This window comes from Pogona vitticeps, chromosome 2 (assembly GCF_051106095.1).
Source record: "Pogona vitticeps strain Pit_001003342236 chromosome 2, PviZW2.1, whole genome shotgun sequence".
NCBI classification, from domain to species: Eukaryota; Metazoa; Chordata; class Lepidosauria; order Squamata; family Agamidae; genus Pogona; species Pogona vitticeps.
In genome coordinates, this window is record NC_135784.1 from 219354285 (window position 1) to 219374753 (window position 20469).

The window sequence follows — 20469 nt, forward strand, 5'->3', positions numbered from 1 at the left end:
CCATCAAGGCTTGCATGTTCCTGCCACCAGAGCGCATCAGAAACATCGACAGAGCAATTCGCAAGTTTCGACCACATGCGAAAGTCACAGCAAAGCATGCACAACATCTACTGGGACTGATGGCCTCAACAACGGCTACAGTTACACATGCTCTTCTAAAGATGCGTGCTCTCCAATCATGTCTTCTCGCCCTCTTCGACCCCTTACGGGACAGTCCACAAAAATGCTTAGGTGTCACACCAGAGCTAGCACAACAGTTACAGTGGTGGACATTTCTGCCTCATCTGTCACTCGGCAGACCCTTTCGACCGTTGCAACTGACATGTCAAGTCACAACAGATGCAAGCCCCACAGGTTGGGGGGCACACTGCGGGAAACATCCGGTTCATGCTCTGTGGTTGAGTCAAGAGTCCACCTTCCACATCAGTCATCTGGAACTGCTGGTTGTGATAAAGGCCTTCAGGGCATTTCTTCCTCTGATACAGAGTTGTGGTGTACAGCTCTTCATAGACAACACCATGACCATGTATTACATCAACAAACAAGGAGGGACTCAGTCCATGTCTCTACTGTTCCTGGCAGTGCACCTATGGGAATGGTGTTGCCAACATCACATCTTCCCTGTTGCCATCCATGTGGCCACCACAGACAACAAATTGGCAGACAAACTAAGTTGTCTTCATGGCCAGACTCACGAATGGGAGTTAGACAACAAGGTCTTTCTCAGTCTATGCAACAGATGGGGGACACCAACAGTGGACATGTTTGCATCCTTCACAAACAAGAAATACATCAGCTGTGCCTCTCGTGCAGGATGGGGCAAGGACTCTCTGGGGGATGCTTTCATGATCCAATGGAAGGCAGACCTACTTTACCTGTTTCCACCCATCCCTCTCATTCAGAGATCACTGATCAGAGCACTACAGATGAAGACAGAGGCAGTCTTCATTGCTCCATGTTGGCCTCGTCAACCATGGTTTTCCACTCTAATGACGATGGCTGAGTGTAGATACAGTGAAGCTCCTGCTTCTTCCGTATCTACTCACTCAAGATGCAGGGAACGTCCTCCATCCAGATCTCGAATCACTCCACCTGACAGCCTGGATGATATCCCATCGATCCATGAAGTAATCGAGGAGGCTAGAAAACCTTCCACTACCTTTCTCTACAAGTACAAATGGAGGAATTTCCTCAGATTTGCTGAAAATTACCAATTACAGTCTTCTCCTGTGTCTTTAACTACTCTTCTTCAATATCTACAATACTTATTTGACCTTGGCTTGTCCATCTCTGAAAGTGTACATTTCGGCTATTGTTTCTTTTCAGCCTCATGACTCTGATTCATCAAGACAGTTTTCTCACCCAACCCTTAAGGCCTTCCTTAAAGGTTTGTCCAACATGAGACCACCTGTGAAGCATCCTGTTCCATAATGGTCACTTCAGGTGGTTCTTCACTCACTCACTCGGCAACTGTTTGAACCTATGGCATCCTGTGACATCCGTCTCTTGTCATTCAAGACTCTGTTTTTGGTTGCCATCACTTCAGCACGCAGAGCAAGTGAGTTAGCTGCACTTCGTTCTGATCCTCCTTACCTACAGTTTTTTAAGGACAAATTTATGTTGTACCCTGATGTCTCGTTTCTATCCAAAGTTGTATCTGATTTTCACATTAGTCAACCTCTGATATTGCCTACATTGTTCCCAAATCCTGCTTCAGACGTCGAGCGCATGCTGCACTCCCTGGATGCGAAAAGAGCTTTATCATATTATGTCACACGTACCAAGGAATTCCGTACAGCACATAGACTATTCCTCTGTTTTTATGGACAACACAAGGGTTCTGCTCCCTCCTCTTCCACCTTATCTAGATGGTTGGTCTCTACTATGAATTACAGAGCAAACCTCTCCGTGAAGGTCTCAAGGTTCACTCCCTAGAGCTGTTGCTACATCTGTGGCCCTGCTGCGTGGTGTTGATATACTTGACATCTGCAGAGCAGCCACCTGGTCCAGTGTGTCTACATTCATTACACACTATAGACTGGACCTCTGGGCTAAGAAAGAGACCAAGTTTGGGAGAGTGGTTTTGACATCCATCCTTCAGTGACGGCCCTCCTTCCTGTAAGTGAGCTTGCTAGTCACCAGCTTGTGTGCATTCACAGAAGCCACGCTGAAGAAAGACAGGTTACCTACCTGTAACCATGGTTCTTCAAGTGGATCTCTGAATTCACACATCCCGCCCAGCCTCCCCACTGTCCGTCACTGACTAAGTCTAGACTAAGCTCAGACTATTGTGGCGGACAAATGGAACTGAGAGCTGAGGCGGGTGGAGCATGTGCTATAGGGGCAACCTAAACTTTGTTACTTTTCTCCTGAAGCTCTAGAAGATTCCGAGAGGACCAGCGCAGGCGCTGTTTTAACCCACTTGTGTGAATTCACAGAGGTCCACTTGAAGAACCATGGTTACAGGTAAGTAACCTGTCTTTTTGTTACAGTCGCTGTGACCGAACTCCATGGAGGAGTGTCATTTAAATTTATAGTTGGAGAGAAATGTGTTGAGTTCTCTTTAATGTCCCTGAATAGAGTAGAGAAATGCTGTTCCCAGATGTCTGCTGGGATGCTCGAGGACGAGCTCAGGGCATCAGTGACAAGAGCCCAAAAGAGTATAGATTTTTTATTTAGTGCATTCTATTAATGCATTCCATCCCTTTTGAATTTCTTGTCTCTTTTTATGTGCTAGTAATTGTTTACATTTCTTTTTTATATCATAATATTCTGCTGGGTAGGTGCGGCTCATCAGCCTTGGAAGGCAACCCATCTAGGAGAAGGAAAACTCCGAATTCAAACCTCCACTGCCTTGTGGCTATATCCACTGATGTAAAAGGCTTCAGGAGTTAACTTCAAGGCAAAATCCGGAGCCGGAGACCCGAAGGCAGTTTGTGTCGTTCTGGCAACTCCTGCAACGTCATTGGAACCAGTTGTATTGGCTCTTGCCTTTCCACTGGACTATTTCAGCAACGTGGAGAGGGGGAATTTGCTGCTTGGGTAACAGCCTATCCTCCATATTATTTTACCCAGGCTTCGTGCTCTAGAGAGGACACTCCAGCTTCGCACACAGTGTCGATACAAAATGGGAAGTAGTAGTTACCGGTTATAAGTCTTTGCTCGATTGGCGTAGAACATGACGCCAGGGACTACTTCTGACGGTGGGAGAGGTCATTGCACCTCACTAGGTAGCTACTGCCCGCCTTAAGCTGGGAAGTCTCCAGCCAGTAAGGTGCTATCTCGGCACGGTCTATTAACCTCATGGGGTGCATGGGGTCTACGGTGAAAGCCAACAAGCAGATTGATAACCCTGCAGTGTGCAACAATTGTAAGAAAACTTCTGCCCTAAAGCTGGGCACCTGGAATGTAAGGATAATGACCTCTGGGTTTTCTGACTACAGTTTATCTGATGACCTGTAGGAAATAGACAATGTGCGCAAGACAGCTGTCATCAACATGGAGCTGAGTAGACTGCAGATGGACATTGTTGCTCTGCAAGAGACAAGAACCATTGAATGAGACCAGGGAATACTGTGTTGGCTTTGCAGTCAGAAATACTCTTCTGAGATCCATTATTCAGCCTACTGTGGGGAGTGAAAGAATCCTGTCTCTGCAGCTCCACTCATCAATGGGACCATTCACCCTCATTAGTGCATATGCACCAACACTGTCGTCCACAACAGAAGTGAAAGAGAAATTCTACGACGATCTGGCAGCTACTATCAAAAAAGTCCCTGAAAGAGAGGCACTGCTCATTCTTGGAGACTTTAACGCTAGAGTTGGTGCTGATCACAATTCTTGGCCCACTTGTCTAGGCCATTTTGGCATAGGAAGATGAACGAAAATGGCCAGTGCTTGCTGGAGTTTTGCTGTTATTATGGTCTTTGTTTCAGCAACACATTCTTCAACACGAAGCTTCAACACAGAGTTTCTTGGAGACATCAAAGATCCAAGCATTGGCATAATCTCGATTTGATCCTCACTAGACGTTCTCCTGTATGGAGAATTAGTTCAGGGAAATCGCCCCAGAGGGAGACCACAACTGTAATACAAGGACATCTGCAAGCGGGATCTGAAGGCCTTAGGAATGGACCTCAACAGATGGGCAACCCTGACATCTGAGCGCTCAGCCTGGAGACAGGCGGTGCATCATGGCCTCTCCCAATTTGAAGAGACCCTTGTCCAGCAGGCCAAGGCAAAGAGGCAGTCACAAAAACAACAAAATCAGGGAGCTGGAGAGGGGACAGACTTAATTTTTTCTTCAGTTTGGGATTGTTACTCTTGAATCGGCCTTCTCAGCCACACTAGATGCTGTTCCAAGTCCTTCATACAGAGCACGTTACCATAGTCTTTCGAGACTGAAGGATGCGTAACCTAACTAATTCTGCGGGTACTACGTTTAGGTTGTCCTTTCTATAGTTGTTATATACCTCTCTCAGTTGTTTTTTAACTACCGAACATTCCCTATCCAACCACTTGGGGCTGCTTATCTTTAGTGAGGCTTGTGGAAGCAGTTGTTTGGAGGTTAGGGTCGTATTCAATGCATTGATTAGGATTGATTATTTATGGCAGTAGTGGCATTTGTGGTTCCTATGATTGAATATTTTAGGGACTCCCCCTCAGCGGAGTCAAAGAAACCTTCTAGCTTATTGTGGGTTTCCTCAGTCCAGTTTATTCTCTTTTGTTTGAAGCTTAGAAATTTATCTTGGAGATGAGGTTTTGCACTCAGATGGACAGATTGTGAAAGTAGGGGGTGGTGGTATTAAGGGGCAAGTGATCACTATCCAGCCTTAGACCTACATAAAATTCCAGTATCTCTCTAGATAAAAAGTGGGAGATTAGCACAAAATCCACAGCACTGCTGATACATAGGTGAATTCAGGGTGTTTGTCATAGCGGGGGTTCCCGTTTAGTATTATAAGACCAAGGTGAGTCACCATTTGGATCATACAGATGCCACCATAATTCACCTTAGTATCTTTGGACATTCTGTCATAGCTAGGGGCAAAGATCTCATTGTCAACTGCCCTCCATAAACTAGAAGAAAAGAGTGTGCTATTATTTGAGCCTAATCTTGCATTGAAGTCCCCCATTATGAGTAACTGGGATCTAGGGAGTTTCCATTCTAGTCCTATTATATAATTTTCCAGGTCTTCCCAAACTTGTTTTGTGCTTTTCTGAGATGAGAACGGTGGGATATAAACATTGATCAAAAAAGGGTCTTAGGCCCAAAAACTAAATGCCTGGCCATTGCTATTTTCCCACAAGTGGGGAGCCAGTTGACAGATGCCTGGAGAGCAGTAGATATCAATATTGCTAAACCTGCTAAACCTGCTTTAGGTCTACCTTTCCTTTTGGTGGTCTCAGCACGCATATCATATACAGCATATCCATTTAGCTTGATTTGTTTGGTGAACCATGTATATATCATGAGCCCTCAGATGTTCCAGAAAGTTGGGATCATTTTGCTTTGAGGTCCACCCTGCTGTGTTCCATGAGATAACTTTGAGTTGATCATGTGTTGCATTCAAGATCTCCCCTTTATCCCATGGACAGCTATCAGGTTGTGTGGAACAGATTCTAGCTATGATATCATTATGCTGTAGGGTTTGTCAATTTATCTTAGTAATATCAGGAAAGTTTCCCTGGGCTTCATCAAGGGGTGCGTTGGCTATCAAGCACAGCTCGGGATGGTTCACAGGCACTATCAAGTTAAAATTGCATGTCCTTTTGTTTATTGTTATCATGGGCTCCAGAGGGGGTTTAACTCTATGTTTAGTCTGTGTCACTACTGGGGAGCCAAATACGGGCAATTGATGGTTTGCTGGATCTTCGTTGGTATTTGGGGGCTGTCCCAAATTCCTCAAAGTTGCAACCAGACATTCCAGTCAGTATACTAGTCTGCTAAAGGAGGTGATGAGTCTCCCTCTCCTCTTCTTGCCAAGCAAGACCTGAAATGATCTTTTTTGTCCCACATTTTTAATGTGGAATACATAATCATTTTGCCTATCATTTGAATGGTCTTATAAAATTTGAATAAGATCTTCCTCAGTGTGCTTCTCCTGGACATAGCCTGGATTATCCCTTTCTGTCTCCCTTGCATACTCACTTAGCAGTGGTAGTGGATGTGCTAAATTTTGGAAGTACCTAATATTATACCTCTCTCGACTAGTTCCTTCTGCCATAAATCCTATTGGTTATTATACTATCCTTAAATTTTACAATTGCCCGTGCATGGATATAATTGTGGAACAAATATTCCACATTTAGAATTTGGGATGTGAAGATTAATTCATGGATTATGGGTTCTAAGATATTTACCAGATTCCATTTGCGCTGATTCTGTGTAAGTATCCCTTTTGGTTTTGTGTATCCACAGAAAGCTAAAGTGTGAGTCATTAGTCTCAGCTTCCATGTTGCATTGTTCTCAGGCTTTGTCAGCTAGATTATTGATTATGTGTTCTTCTCTATATTGCTCTTTAGCACATCAATCCAGGGGTCATTTCCCACTTCATCTATACCATCCTCACTAATACCCTGTATGGTAGAGGTGATTGCTGATTGATGTGTACCTAACTCTTCAGAGTTTCTTTTAGATCTGGAAGATTTTTCCTCTTTATTTGAGTTCATCTCAAGATGTTTAAATAGGTTATGATAGTTCATATTTTGGGATGGTTTTCTTGATTTATTTGCATTCTTAATATTCTTGGGCTTTTTAATTAATGATGATATGGTCTTATTTTTTGCTAATTTTATTTATTTATTTATTTATTTATTTATTTATTTATTTATTTATTTATTTACTTACTTACTTACTTACTTACTTACTTACTTACTTACTTACTTACTTACTTACTTACTTACTTACTTGTACGTCCATACAGAGATCCTTCTTGTGCCCTATTCTTGGTTTCCTGTTTGGAATTTTTACCCTCTTTGGCAGAACCGTGCTGTAACAATGCAATATCTTGGTCAGTTTGTTTGTTGTTGTTGTTAGGTACCTTTTTAAACTCAGTTTGATTAGAGTAGTTAAATAGCTCATAAGATTCATAGAGGAAAAGCTTAATTAACTTCATCTCCTCTAAAATGTCTTTTACTCACAGGAATAATGTATTAGTGTCAGGCTCTCCTCTTGCCTTAACTGGCTTTGGAAAGGGCTCTTTTTCTGTTTGGATGCATCCTTGTACCAATTCATCTATTTGTTTTATCATAAGATCAAGATCATTTACCTCCTTTTCTCCCTTCTTTTCCACCCTGCTGGAGTCCAAAATGTTTTCTGCAATTGCTAACTCTGTCGCCAGGTCAGGAGCATAATCTTCCTTATTTGTTTCTATTGTTGAACATCGATACTCAACTGACCAGTCTAGATTGGGGGCTGGTGATGATATCGTTGTAATTTCATTGGTATTTTTAGTGCCCTCCTCTTTGGGAGAAAAGAAATTTGTAATTTTCTTTTCTCTTCCTTTCCTCTCTGCTAATAAGTTTCCATGTATTGGAGAAATACCATGTTCTTTATAACACTGTCTAGTAAAAATCATTATCCAACAAGAGCAGTTTATTCCTGTACTAGACCATGAGATATATACATATAGTAAAAATATATATTACTAGTAGTAAGCATATAAATATACCCTACCAGTAATAAAAGAAGGTCTCCAAAATTAGTTCGACTTAACAATACTAGCAGTTCTAGGAACAGAAAAAATCAAATATATATAATGGCAAGCATATATTGTACAATGTGCTAATATCGTACTAATATCGTGTGTCCTCTGGTGAGATAGTCCAGTCAGAAGGTCTGGCTCCTTCAGTGTTCTAGCAGCTTGCTGGAGCAGGTTTAAAAGTTGGAGAATGGGTTTGCTGTCAGGCACAGGTTTTTTAGTTTGATTATCCTGTCGCTGTTTGACTTAAAGTTTAAGTCTTAAACCCAGAGCTAGGTGTGCAGATACGAACACAAAACAGGTGGGTCCTCAATTACTTTGGAGTACTTAAAGATTCCACAGTCAAGTGTCTGCCTTAGGCCCCATTCATCCCCATTTGTCCAGAAATAAAGCAAATCTGTCTTAGTCTTAGTCTGCTTTAGACTTTCAGCAATACTTTTAAAAAGTTAGGGGAAGGCGAAGGAGAAATCACAATTTGCTTACCGTGCCTGATGTTCTTGCACTGTGGAGTCGCTGCTTGATTATGAGTATTTCGTTAGCAATGAGGCCGTGAGGATGTATGGCTTTCACCCAAAGTTGTAAAGGCAAATACGCTTCCACTCGCTTCTAAGGGCTTCAGAGATCGTCATCGTCGTTTAGTCGTGTCCGACTCTTTGTGACCCCATGGACCAGAGCACGCCAGGCCCTCCTATCTTCCACTGCCTCCCAGAGTTCTGTCAATTTCATGTTGGTTGCTTCGCAGAAACTGTCCAGCCATCTCATCCTCTGTAGTCCCCTTCTCCTCTTGCCGTCACACTTTCCTAACATCAAGGTCTTTTCCAAGGAGTCTTCTCTTCTCATGAGATGGCCAAAGTACTGGAGCCTCAGCTTCAGGATCTGTCCTTCCAGTGAGCACTCAGGGTTGATTTCCTTTAGAATTGATAGGTTTGTCCTTGCAGTCCAGGGGACTCTCAAGAGCCTCCTCCAGCACCACAGTTCAAAGGCATCAATTCTTCGGCGGTCTGCTTTCTTTATGGTCCAGCTCTCACTTCCATACATCACAACAGGAAAAACCATAGCTTTGACTATTCGGACTTTTGTTGGCAAGGTGATGTCTCTGCTTTTTAAGATGCTGTCAAGGTTTGTCATCGCTTTCCTCCCCAGAAGCAGGCGTCTTTTAATTTTGTGGCTGCTGTCTCCCTCTGCAGTGATCATGGAGCCCAAGAAAGTAAAATCTGTCACTGCCTCCATATCTTCCCCTTCTATTTGCCAGGAGGTGATGGGACCAGTGGCCATGATCTTAGTTTTTTTGATGTTGAGTTTCAGACCATTTTTGCACTCTCCTCTTTCACCCTCATTACAAGGTTCTTTAATTCCTCCTCACTTTCTGCCATCAGAGTGGTATCATCTACATATCTGAGATTGTTGATATTTCTTCCGGCAATCTTAATTCCAGTTTGGGATTCCTCCAGTCCAGCCTTCCACATGATGTATTCTGCATATAAGTTAAATAAGTCGGGGGACAATATACAGCCTTGTCGTACTCCTTTCCCGATTTTGAACCAGTCAGTTGTTCCATATCCAGTTCTCACTGTTGCTTCCTGTCCCACATACAGGTTTCTCAGGAGATACACAAGGTGGTCAGGCACTCCCATTTCTTTAAGGACTTGCCATAGTTTGCTGTGGTCCACACAGTCAAAGGCCTTTGCATAGTCAATGAACCAGAAGTAGATATTTTTCTGGAATTCTCTGGCTTTCTCCATAATCCAGTGGGTGTTTCCAATTTGGTCTCTAGTTCCTCTGCCCCTTCGGAATCCAGCTTGTACTTCTGGGAGTTCTCGGTCCACATACTGCTGAAGCCTACCTTGTAGGATTTTGAGCATAACCTTGCTAGTGTGTGAAATGAGTGCAGTTGTGCGGTAGTTGGAGCATTCTTTGGCACTGCCTTTCTTTGGGATTGGGATGTAGACTGATCTTTTCCAATCCTCTGGCCACTGTTGAGTTTTCCAAACTTGCTGGCATATTGAATGTAGCACCTTAACAGCATAATCTTTTAAGATTTTAAATAGTTCAACTGGAATCTCATCACCTCCACTGGCCTTATTGTTAGCCAGGCTTTCTAAGGCCCACTTGACTTCACTCTCCAGGATGTCTGGCTCAAGGTCAGCAACTACGTTGTCTGGGTTGTCCAGGATATCCAACTCTTTCTGATATAATTCCTCTGTGTATTCTTGCCACCTTTTCTTGATGTCTTCTGCTTCTGTTAGGTCCCTCCCATTTTTGTCCTTTATCATGTTCATCTTTCCACGAAATGTTCCTCGACTATCTCCAATTTTCCTGAACAGATCTCTGGTTTTTCCTTTTCTGTTATTTTCCTCTATTTCTTTGCATTGTTCATTTAAGAAGGCCCTCTTGTCTCTCCTTGCTATTCTTTGGAAGTCTGCATTCAATTTTCAGTAACTTTCCCTATCTCCCTTGCATTTTGTTTCCCTTCTCTTCTCTGCTATTTGTAAGGCCTCGTTGGACAGCCACTTTGCTTTCTTGCATTTCCTTTTCTTTGGGATGGTTTTTGTTGCTGCTTCCTGTACAATGTTACGAGCCTCTATCCAAAGTTCTTCAGGCACTCTGTCCACCAAATCGAGTTCCTTAAATCTGTTCTTTACTTCCACTGTGTATTCATAAGGGATTTGGTTTAGATTATACCTGAGGAGCCCAGTGGTTTTTCCTACTCTCTTCAGTTTAAGCTTGAATTTTGCTATGAGAAGCTGATGATCAGAGCCACAATCAGCTCCAGGTCTTGTTTTTGCTGACTGTATAGAGCTTCTCCATCTTTGGCTGCAGAGAATATAATCAATCTGATTTAGATATTGCCCATCTGGTGATTTCCATGTATAGAGTCACCTCTTGTGTTGTTGGAAAAGAGTGTTTGTGATGACCAGCTTGTTCTCTTGACAAAACTCTATTAGCCTTTGCCCTGCTTCATTCTGAACTCCAAGGCCAAACTTCCCTGTTGTACCTTTTATCTCTCGACTCCCTACTTTAGCATTCCACTCCCCTAGAATGAGAAGAACATCTTTCTTTGGTGTCAGTTCTAGAAGGTGTTGCAAATCTTCATAAAATTGTTCAATTTCAGTCTCCTCAGCAGTGGTAGTTGGTGCATAAGCTTGGATTATTGTGATGTTGAAAGGTCTGCCTTGGATTCTTATTGACATTCTATCATTTTTGAGATTGTATCCCATTACAGCTTTTCCCACTCTTTTGTTGACTATGAAGGCTACTCTATTCCTTCTACGGGATTCTTGCCCACAATAGTAGATATGATAATCATCTGAGCTGAATTCGCCCATTCCTGTCCATTTTAGTTCGCTGATGCCCAGGATGTCGATGTTTATTCTTGCCATCTCCTGTTTGACCACTTCCAGCTTCCCAACGTTCATAGATTTTACATTCCAGGTTCCTATGCAGTATTTTTCTTTGCAGCATTGGACTTTCATTTCACTTCGGAGATCACCATACTGTAAATCTCTGGCTATGTTTCGCACTTGCTCTAGTAGGAATGAGGAATCTGCATCTCCGCCCCCCTTGCCTTCCCTGGTGGCCTTTTATCTCAAAGGAGAAGGCAGTGGCCCCGGCTCTGCCTCGACCAACCTCTGTCTGAAGATGAATTCTTCTGTTGACTCAAGGGAGGATAGATAGGAGTATCACAATTCTGAGTGGTAGGTCAGCAGTTCAGCTGTTTCTTCTCACCCTTTCCTTGTCGTGTTGGTAAAAACAGCAAATAATTCCAAAGGTTGTTTTCACTCCCTAAATGCTTGGCTTCAAAAGCTTCTTCAAGAGCTATTTAGAGGGAGTTAAGCATAGTTTTAAAAAAAAAAACCCTAAAACTATGTGTATATAAAAGTTAAAAGCGTTGAATAAAAACAAAAGAGCAGGAACGCGAGGGAGAGAACACTGTTGCAACACCCTACCGGAACCGGAACCGGAACCGGCCAACCACTTTCAGATGATTAGCAGCGTCACAAATTCGGTTCCGTACTTTGGGTAGTCTGTAGATAGGAGATCTTGGCTTTGTTGGTGCTAGAGTCCTGGGTGCTTCTTAGATATCTGCTTGAGAAAGCAATCTGTGGCCCTTTGGGCTGATTTAAAGCTAAGTAACTTGGTTTCAATAGTTAGCTGGCTGGATTTTGTGACATAAGTGCTACCTCACTATTCATCATACAGTAAACTTGGTTCATTTACATACAGCTATGCATCTCCTACTCCATTTAAAGTAATCTGAGACACAAAAAGATATGATAATACGAGGGAACTATTTGTATAACAAAGGAATTTTTCTGATGTTTTTTTTACTTACATTTTTTCTGTACCCTCTGGTAACTGCAGATGGTACAGTGTGGTGGACGTTTATTTTCATCGCTGGTTTTGTTATTGGTAAACTTCTGTTTTCAGCCTTGTCATCCTATTGAATTGAGAGGTGTTTTTGAAATTTGGACTGGTATACATGTTCTTATGTATAAGAGTTTCAAAGACTTTTATGTATCATATAGTACGAAGAATTCAAGATGTATATGGATGAAACTTCAGAGAGTGACCCTGGTGAAGAAGGTTAGTGTGGAATTTCTATAGTGGGGTGGGGTTGAGGGCCATTTTTTAGATTGGCCAATTGCTTGGGGGTCACACTCCCCACAGGTCATAGCCAAAGTGGAAATCTCCTGGCTACAATGAATAAGTCATTGAATCATAGAATTTTCATTGTTGGAAGAGACCTTGGAGGTTTTCTAGTCCAACCCCCTGCCCAAGGCAGACCTCATACCATCCCGGACAGATGGCTGTCCAATCTTTTCTTGAAAACCTCCAGCGATGGGGCACCCACAACATCGGGAGGCAAGCTTTTCCACTGCTTAATGGTTCTCACCGTCAGGAAATTCCTCCTTATTTCTAGGTTGGATGTCCCTCTGAGTTTCCACCCATTGGTTCTTGTCCTACCCTCAAGTGCAATGGAGAATAAATTGATGCTGTCTTCCATGTGACAACCCTTCAGATATTGGAAGACTGCTATCATGTTTCCCCTCAGTCTTCTCTTTGTTAAGCGAAACATACCTAGCCGCCTAGAGTGGTCTTAATCGACTAGATCGGCGGGATATAAATAGAATAAATAAATAAATAAATAGTTTGTTTAGTCATTCTTCATAGGATTTAGCCTCCAGTCCCCTTATCACCTTTGTTGCTCTTCTCTGCACCCCTTCCAGGGCCTCAGCGTCTGTTGTGTATTGTGGTGACCAGAACTGGACACAGCTCTCCAAGTGCAGCCTCACCAGTGCAGTATGGAATGATACAATCACTTCCTGTGATAGCATCTAGGACTGTGTTGGCTTTCTTGGCAGCTGCAGAACACTGCTGACTCATCCTTAGGTGGTGGTCCACCAGGACACCTAAATCCCTCTCACAAGTACTACTGTCGAGCCAGGTACCACCTATCCTGTACCTGTGCATCTGGTTTCTCCTTCCAAAGTGCAGGTCCTTACTTTTCCTGCCACTGAACTGCATCTTATTGGATAGGGCTCAATGTTTCAAGTCTGTCTAGATCCTTCTGAATGTTGAGTCTATCTTCTAAAGTATTAGCAATTCCCCCCAGCTTTGTGTCATCAGCAAATTTGATTAGTGTTCCTTCAATCCCGTCATGTAGGTAATTTATGAAAATGTTGAAGAGTACTGGGCCCAAGACAGAGCCTTGAGGGACCCCACTGCACACTTCCCACATAGATGTGGTTCCATTGAGGACCACACATTGAGTGCGGTTGGTCAGCCAGCTGCAAATTCATCTGGTAGTTGCACCGTCTATCCCACTTTGTTCAATTTTACGCGGAAGTAGGTTGTGGTCTACCTTATCAAATGCCTTACTGAAGTCTAAGTATACCATATCCACTGCGTTTCCTTGGTCCACTAATTTAGACACTTTATCAAAGAAGGCAATAAGATTTGTTTGGCATGACCTATTCTTAACAAATGCTTATGCTGGCTTCTGGTAATCACCTTGTTATTTTCTAGGTGCTCACAAATCTGCTGCTTGATTATTTTTTCCAGGAATTCCCCAGGTATTGATGTCAAGCTGATTGGTCTGTAGTTTCCTGGATCTACTTTTCCCCCCTATTTGAAGATTGTAACCACATTTGCGCATGCTCCAGGACCTCTGAAAGATTTCATTCAGTTGTTCCGAGATCACATCTGCCAGTTCTTTTAGTACTCTGGGATGTAAAACATCTGGTAGAGTAGGCTTGAACTCAGTAAAAGCAGCTAGGTGTTCTTTTACCACTTCCTTACCTATGTTGACCTGCTTCCCTCTCCTGTCTCCCACAGTGATGCTTTTGAGAGGGGGGACCAATTTTTCCTTTTGTATAAATACAGATGCAAAAAAAGAAAGCAGTTCCGCTTTCTCCCTATTGCCTGTCACCTTCTTGTCATCTTCTCCCACTAGTGGACCAACCATTTCCTTGACTTTCTTCTTGTTCCTTACATGTTTAAAGAATATTTTTTTGTTATTTTTGACATTTGTTGCAAGTCTTAGCTCGCTCTGAGCATTAGCCTTCCCGACTCCATCCATCCTTCCAGATTTGAGCTATTTGCTGGTATTCTGTTCTAGTCATGAGCCCCTTTTTCAGTTTTTTATACTTATCCTTTTGGTCCCTTAGCTTCTCAGAGAGCTCTGTCTGCATCCATGGTAGCTGATTTCCTTTAAATTTCCCCCCATTTTTGTAAAAAAATATTTTTTTACAGTAATAGAATTTTAAAAATTGTAAAGGTTGCTAAATGTCAGCTGAAGTGTAATTTTCCATCCATTCATGGTGATTCTCAGGGGGTGCACATGCACAAAGCTAGGTACATGCTTGGCCCCGAGAATTCCAGCAGCAGTTGTTCATTTACAAGGGAGGAATGGAAGGAAAATTATGCTTGGGCTTATGCTGTAAAGAGCATTTAAGTCTATATGTAAAATCTACTTTGTAAAATATGCAATGTAAAAATAACCCAAGTGAATACAATGAAATATACATGTAATATAAATTTGCTTTAATGGCATTAATTATTATTCATTATATAAAATAAAATGTATTTTCTACAGAGAGAAACTAAGATGGTAAATTGTAAGATCAATACAGATGTATTTTTAGCAGGAGGTAAATGCAAATACAGTTATGCTATACAGTGGTGCCTCGCTTGAAGAGGATAATCTGTTCCAGCAAAATCGCTGTAGAAAAAAATCGTCAATCGAAAGTAAAAATCCCATTGAAATGCATTGAAAACCAGTTCAATGCATTCCAATGAGCGAAATTCCTCAGCATCCAACGAAGATCCTCCATAGGGCGGCCATTTCCCGGTGCCTGTATAGCGAGGAATCCATCCTAAAACACAGCGGGGAGCCATTTTACACAGTGGGTGGCCATTTTGAAAGCCCGACGATCAGCTGTTTTGATCGTCGTTAAGCGAAAAATCGATTCCCAAAGCAGGGAACCAATCATCGTGAAGCGATTTTCCCTATTAGTTATGAGCCCCTTTTTCAGTTTTTTATACTTATCCTTTTGGATCGCAAAACTTCATCGTTAAGCGATTTCCTCATCTAACGAGGTAATCGTCAAGCGGGGCACCACTGTATTCTGCTATTTAATCAGATACAGAGGTGGCAGTTTTCTTCTAGCAGCTTGGACAGTGTTCCACACAATTTACTTTCTGAAATGGTTACGTGTGTGCAGCAGTAAACTACCACTTGGCCCATAGTCTTCTATGTCCATTTTTAACTTACTTGAAATGGGGACCATGATGGAACAAGAGTTTCATAGAGGTACTTTAACATCCTTCTAGGCTTTCTAATTTTGTGACCAGATTTGCTCTGTAACAGTGTGGATTGATAGTTTATAAAATTAAGTAATCAAGCCTACTCATATTCAGCAGTAGATCAGAACATTCAGTTTATAATAAGTCTCTTGTTTAATCTTTCTATTTTAAGAAATAAAAGTTTAAACTATCAAAGATTACAATACATTGCAGCCCAAAGCATTTACAAAGATTCATTTTACATCTCTTAGCTTTCATTTTAAATCAAAATTTCCTTGAGTTTTAATCACGTTTTTATAAACAGTCAGTCAGCTGTATCAAATTAGTGATTCCACTTTAATTGAGTGGGAAAGAAGTCTAAATATAATCAAGAGAAATAAATCTTGTGTTTATTATTTACAAGCTAGCTTTGAGATAAAAGTTTGTTGATTCATTTTACGTATACGTACAGTACTTAATTCTTTATGTGCATTTAAATTCACATGGGTGAGTCACAAGCAATACTTGTTCTGCAAACTGAAGCATGGTTTCACTGTATGTTTGCGATAAGGTACAGGTCAAAATTTTTAGTACTGAACAGAATTAAGCATTATACCTGCACTGAGTCAGGTTTTCCTGAAACTCCCCACAGTTGTTTTAAGTATCACATGATACACAATTGGGTTATCAATGGTCATCCCATAGAGCAGGTTTGCAGCTACAAATACTTGGATATAATCTTTCACACCTTGGGTTCCTCCCCCCCCCCACATAAAGCATGTAGCACTGAATGCTCATAAAAGTGCAGCGGCATTAACAAGATTTCTTTCACATCAAAGGGGGTCACCATATCCCATCAGCTGTTCAGGTTTTCAAGGCTAAAATTATTACTCAAATGCTCTATGGGTGTCATTTGTTTGCCTTATCTGACCTACGTCCTCTTGATGTAGTTCAAACCACATTTTTGAGATCTATTCTGACTGTAGCCCCCTGTACACCTAATGTAGCCCTTCGTATGGAGGCTTGCCTAATCGCCATAAGAGCACGCTCTAAGGTTTAATTACTGGCTAAAGCTTCTCTTCTCTTCAGAAGGCTTGGCACAGATGTCACTTTTTGACTCCATTCAGTCAGGCTGGAAACTCCAACTCACAAAAGAAATACAGTGCTGCCTCGTTTAACGACGATAATCAGTTCCAGGAAAATCGCCGTTAAGCGAAAACATCGTAAAGCGAAATAAAAAACCCATTGGGGTAAAAACTCACCATCCAGCGAAGATCCTCCATACGGTGGCCATTTTCGCTGCCTGTATAGCAAGGAATCCGTCCCTAAGCACAGCGGGGAGCCATTTTAAGCACCTGGTGGCCATTTTGAAACCCCGACCATCAGCTGTTTTTGATCGTTGTAAAGCAAAAATCGGTTCCCAAAGCAGGGAACCGATCATCGCTAAGCAAAATTCCCCCATTTAGACCATCGTTTTGCGATCGCAATTGCGATCGCAAAAAGATCGTCGTGAAGAGGATTCGTCGTAATGCAGGGCAATTGTTAAGCGAGGCACCACTGTAAGGCAAATAGGTTTTTCCACCAACTTTCTCTTGGTAATGGGGCATGTGTGCTAAAGCAGCACTCAAACAAAGAACCTGGGACATAGAACTTCAAAAGCATATATGAGCCAGTCAGGGAAATACAGTGTTGTTACTAATAATGCCTTTACAACATCTTCATATCTGAAGAGCACAATGACAACAAAGACCAAAAGAGCCTTCACATTAGCGAGACTTAATATTTTGTCCTCTAAGCTCATGGAAGGAAGATTTCAACATATACCTGTCTTGGATTGCCTGTGTCCATGTAACGATGGCCAAGTGGAAACTGTAAGTCATGTTTTACTGTACAGTGGTGCCTTGCAAGATGAATGCCTCACACAATGAAAAACTCGCAAGACGAAAGCGTCTTGTGAGATTTTAGGTGACTCGCAAGATGGAGATATTTTCGTCTTGCGAAGTGCGGTTTCCCATAGGAATGCATTGACATTTAATTAATGCCTATGGGCCAAAAAAGTCTGAAAAAATCACCAGGTAGGGAGCTGGTGAAGCACCATCAGAGGACTCGGGGGGGGGTCCCACCACACGGCTATCGGCGCTTTCAGAGGCCTCCCGGGGCTTGCCCAGCACCATTTTTGAATTTCCCGCCCTTTCCCCCTGTCTTTCTGTTTGGAGGCTTGCCCAACACCATTGGAGGACTGGCGGGGGACCTCTGAAAGTGGCAGTTGCCATGGGGAGACCCCCGCCAGTCCTCTGATGGTGCAAGGGAAGCCTCCGAAGCCGGCGATTGCGGCGAGCCCTCCCAGCCAGTCCTCTGATGGTGCATCCCCAGCTCCCTACCTGGTAAGTGACTTTTTCAGACTTTTTTGCTCATAGGAAGGCATTAATTAAATTTCAAAGCATTCTTATGGGAAACTGTGCCTCGCAGGATGAATTATTTTTGTCTTGCGAGGCACCACTGTACTGTCTTTTCTATAGAGTTCTACGCACTAACCTCTTGTGCCCAATTATTCTCAGATATCCAGGGAGATCTTCTGAATTTTACATCAAGCTACTTATTTCCGATCAAGACTCCCTTATTACACGCTGTGCAGCAACATTTTGTGCAGCAGCAATGGCACAACACTCCCTTATAGTCTCCTGAGTTCACAGGTTGACTGGTTTTAGCATGAGGGTGGTTTATTGTTGAGCGTAGAGAAATGTCATGGTCCCAACCGAAGGCAGGAAATGTTTACAAATATGTAGGAAGGACTCCCTATACACCCAAGACCTTGTCCAAACCAGTTTGCCCTAGAGATGATCTACCGTATTTTTCGCACCATAAGACTCACTTTTTCCCCACAAAACAGGGGGGTGGAAAGTCTGTGTGTCTTATGGAGCGAAGAAAACAGATTATATTTTCCTGTTTTCTTCTCCTAAAAATTGCTGCGTCTTATGGAAAGGTGCGTCTTATGGAGCGAAAAATATAATGGTTCAAAGGATAGCTATAAAAATGCTGCATTACAACTAGTAGACATTTAATTATCTGTTGTACACTGTTAAAATTGCATTTTGTATATTTTAGCCATATAATATGTTTTATGAATGGGTTGTACGTTTTTTAAATTGCATTTTGTATGTTTTAGCCATATGAGCCTCGTGGCGCAGTGGTTAAAACGCTGTACTGCAGCTAAAACTGTGCTCACGACCTGGGGTTCAAATCCCAGGTAGCCGGCTCAAGGTTGACTCAGCCTTCCATCCTTCCAAGGTCGGTAAAATGAGTACCCAGCTTGCTGGGGGGGGGGCAATGTGTAGCCTGTATAATGAAATTGTAAACCGCCCGGAGAGTGCTTGTAGCACTATGGGGCGGTATATAAGTCCAAAGATAAATAAATAAAATAAATAGTATGTTTTATGAGCTGGTCACCCGACGGTAAAGATTAAATGAAAATAAATTTCTGGTAGTATTGTACACCCAGTTTGTTTATTGTTATTATTTTAACCCAAGCATTTGTGTTTCTTTTCTTTTGAGCAAGTGTTTGCACTGATCTAAAATAACAGAACACAGAACTCTCTCTCTCTCTCTCTCTCTCTGTAAAATCAATATTTTTAAAAATCAAATTGATTTAAATTACAATTTGAATCAAAAAATCATTTTAAATTTAAATTGTGATTTAAATCAAATTAACTGAAGAGTTAGAGTAGAAGTTACTGAAGCAATTAAACCGCATTTATCCTTTTCCATTTCTTTTTATAGATTCTTGTATGTACAAATATCTGAATTTTTTTCTCCCCATTTTCTTCTTTAAAATTCAGCTTTTTTACTGTCATTAACATAGAGCATTAAATAGGTGAAGAAAAACCTGTTAAATTTTTACTGTAGACCCTTGTGCAACAGGTTCTGCTTTGATCAAATCAAGTAGAAGTCCCCGACTCCAAAGCTTTACAAAATAATGGAAAAACATGGAATCTTTCTGTGCGTACTTAGACACCAGACTGATTGTATAAAGAGTTTAAAGTAGTAGAAAACTACTTCTGGTGTGGATATATCCAGAGTAATTCTTCACTTTGAAGATCTTTCAGAGCAACATGATTTAATGTCTTAAGCAGATTTAGCATTTCAATGTAAACTGTGATTAAGATCTTAATAGCAGCCTTTGGAACTATCCCATGTGTTAGCTGGCCCCAATGCTATTAAGATGGCATTTAAAAACAAACAAAAATGCACTTTGATTTAGTTCAGGTGTAAGATAGTGATTTGGAACTGTTAGCTCTCAGACCTGAATACTCTATCTTCTATTGTACATTGGATTCTGCAAGTTGATTCCTGGTTTGTGGCAAAGCATGTGTTCATGATACATTCAGATGGCCAAAACCTGGCATTTGTACTTGTTCTTTGCCTTTCAAATCAGATAATGGGCTAGCAGTTTTGTTGGGAGTAGAAATGCAGACCACAATTTAGTGTGTTCATTGTAACAACAAAATGAGAGATAATTAAAGGAAGCATGCTGGGAGTGAGGGAGAAAAAGGGTTGTTCTAGAGCACTGGTTCTCAACCTTGGCTTACTCAGGTGTTGTGGACTGCAACTCCCAGAAGCCTTCACCACCAACTGTGCTGGCTGGGGTTTCTGGGAGTTGCAGTTCAAAAACATCCGAGTAACAAAGGTTGGGAACCTAGGTTCTAGAGCACTGAACCATAGTAATTTGTATGTGGCCATCTATATTGTCCCTTACAATGATTAAACAGGCATTTGCCTGGAAATTAAATAATAGAATGTGGTTTTCATGTTTATGCCTACTATAACAGTAAATCAAATAATTTAATTCCATTAAAGCCCATTATCCTATAGTTTATGCCAGGGGTCAGGGAAATTTTTTAACTTTTACCCCGCAAAAATTTATATACACTGACATTACCCCCTTGATTCGAAAGGAAGGAAATCATACATTATTTGAATTAAA

At 41.8% G+C, this 20469-nt stretch overlaps 1 protein-coding gene and 1 long non-coding RNA gene across 4 annotated transcripts in view; one reads left to right on the top strand and one right to left on the bottom strand.

Moving 5' to 3' along the window:
• MLLT3 (MLLT3 super elongation complex subunit) overlaps positions 1-20469 on the top strand; it is a 299778-nt gene that overhangs the window by 89766 nt on the left and 189543 nt on the right. The window lies entirely within an intron of this gene.
• LOC144586562 (uncharacterized) lies at positions 6779-8316 on the bottom strand. Its single transcript, XR_013541444.1, has 2 exons — positions 8187-8316; positions 6779-6992 (listed from the first exon to the last, which is right to left on the bottom strand). It is a non-coding gene; the product is annotated as an uncharacterized LOC144586562 (long non-coding RNA).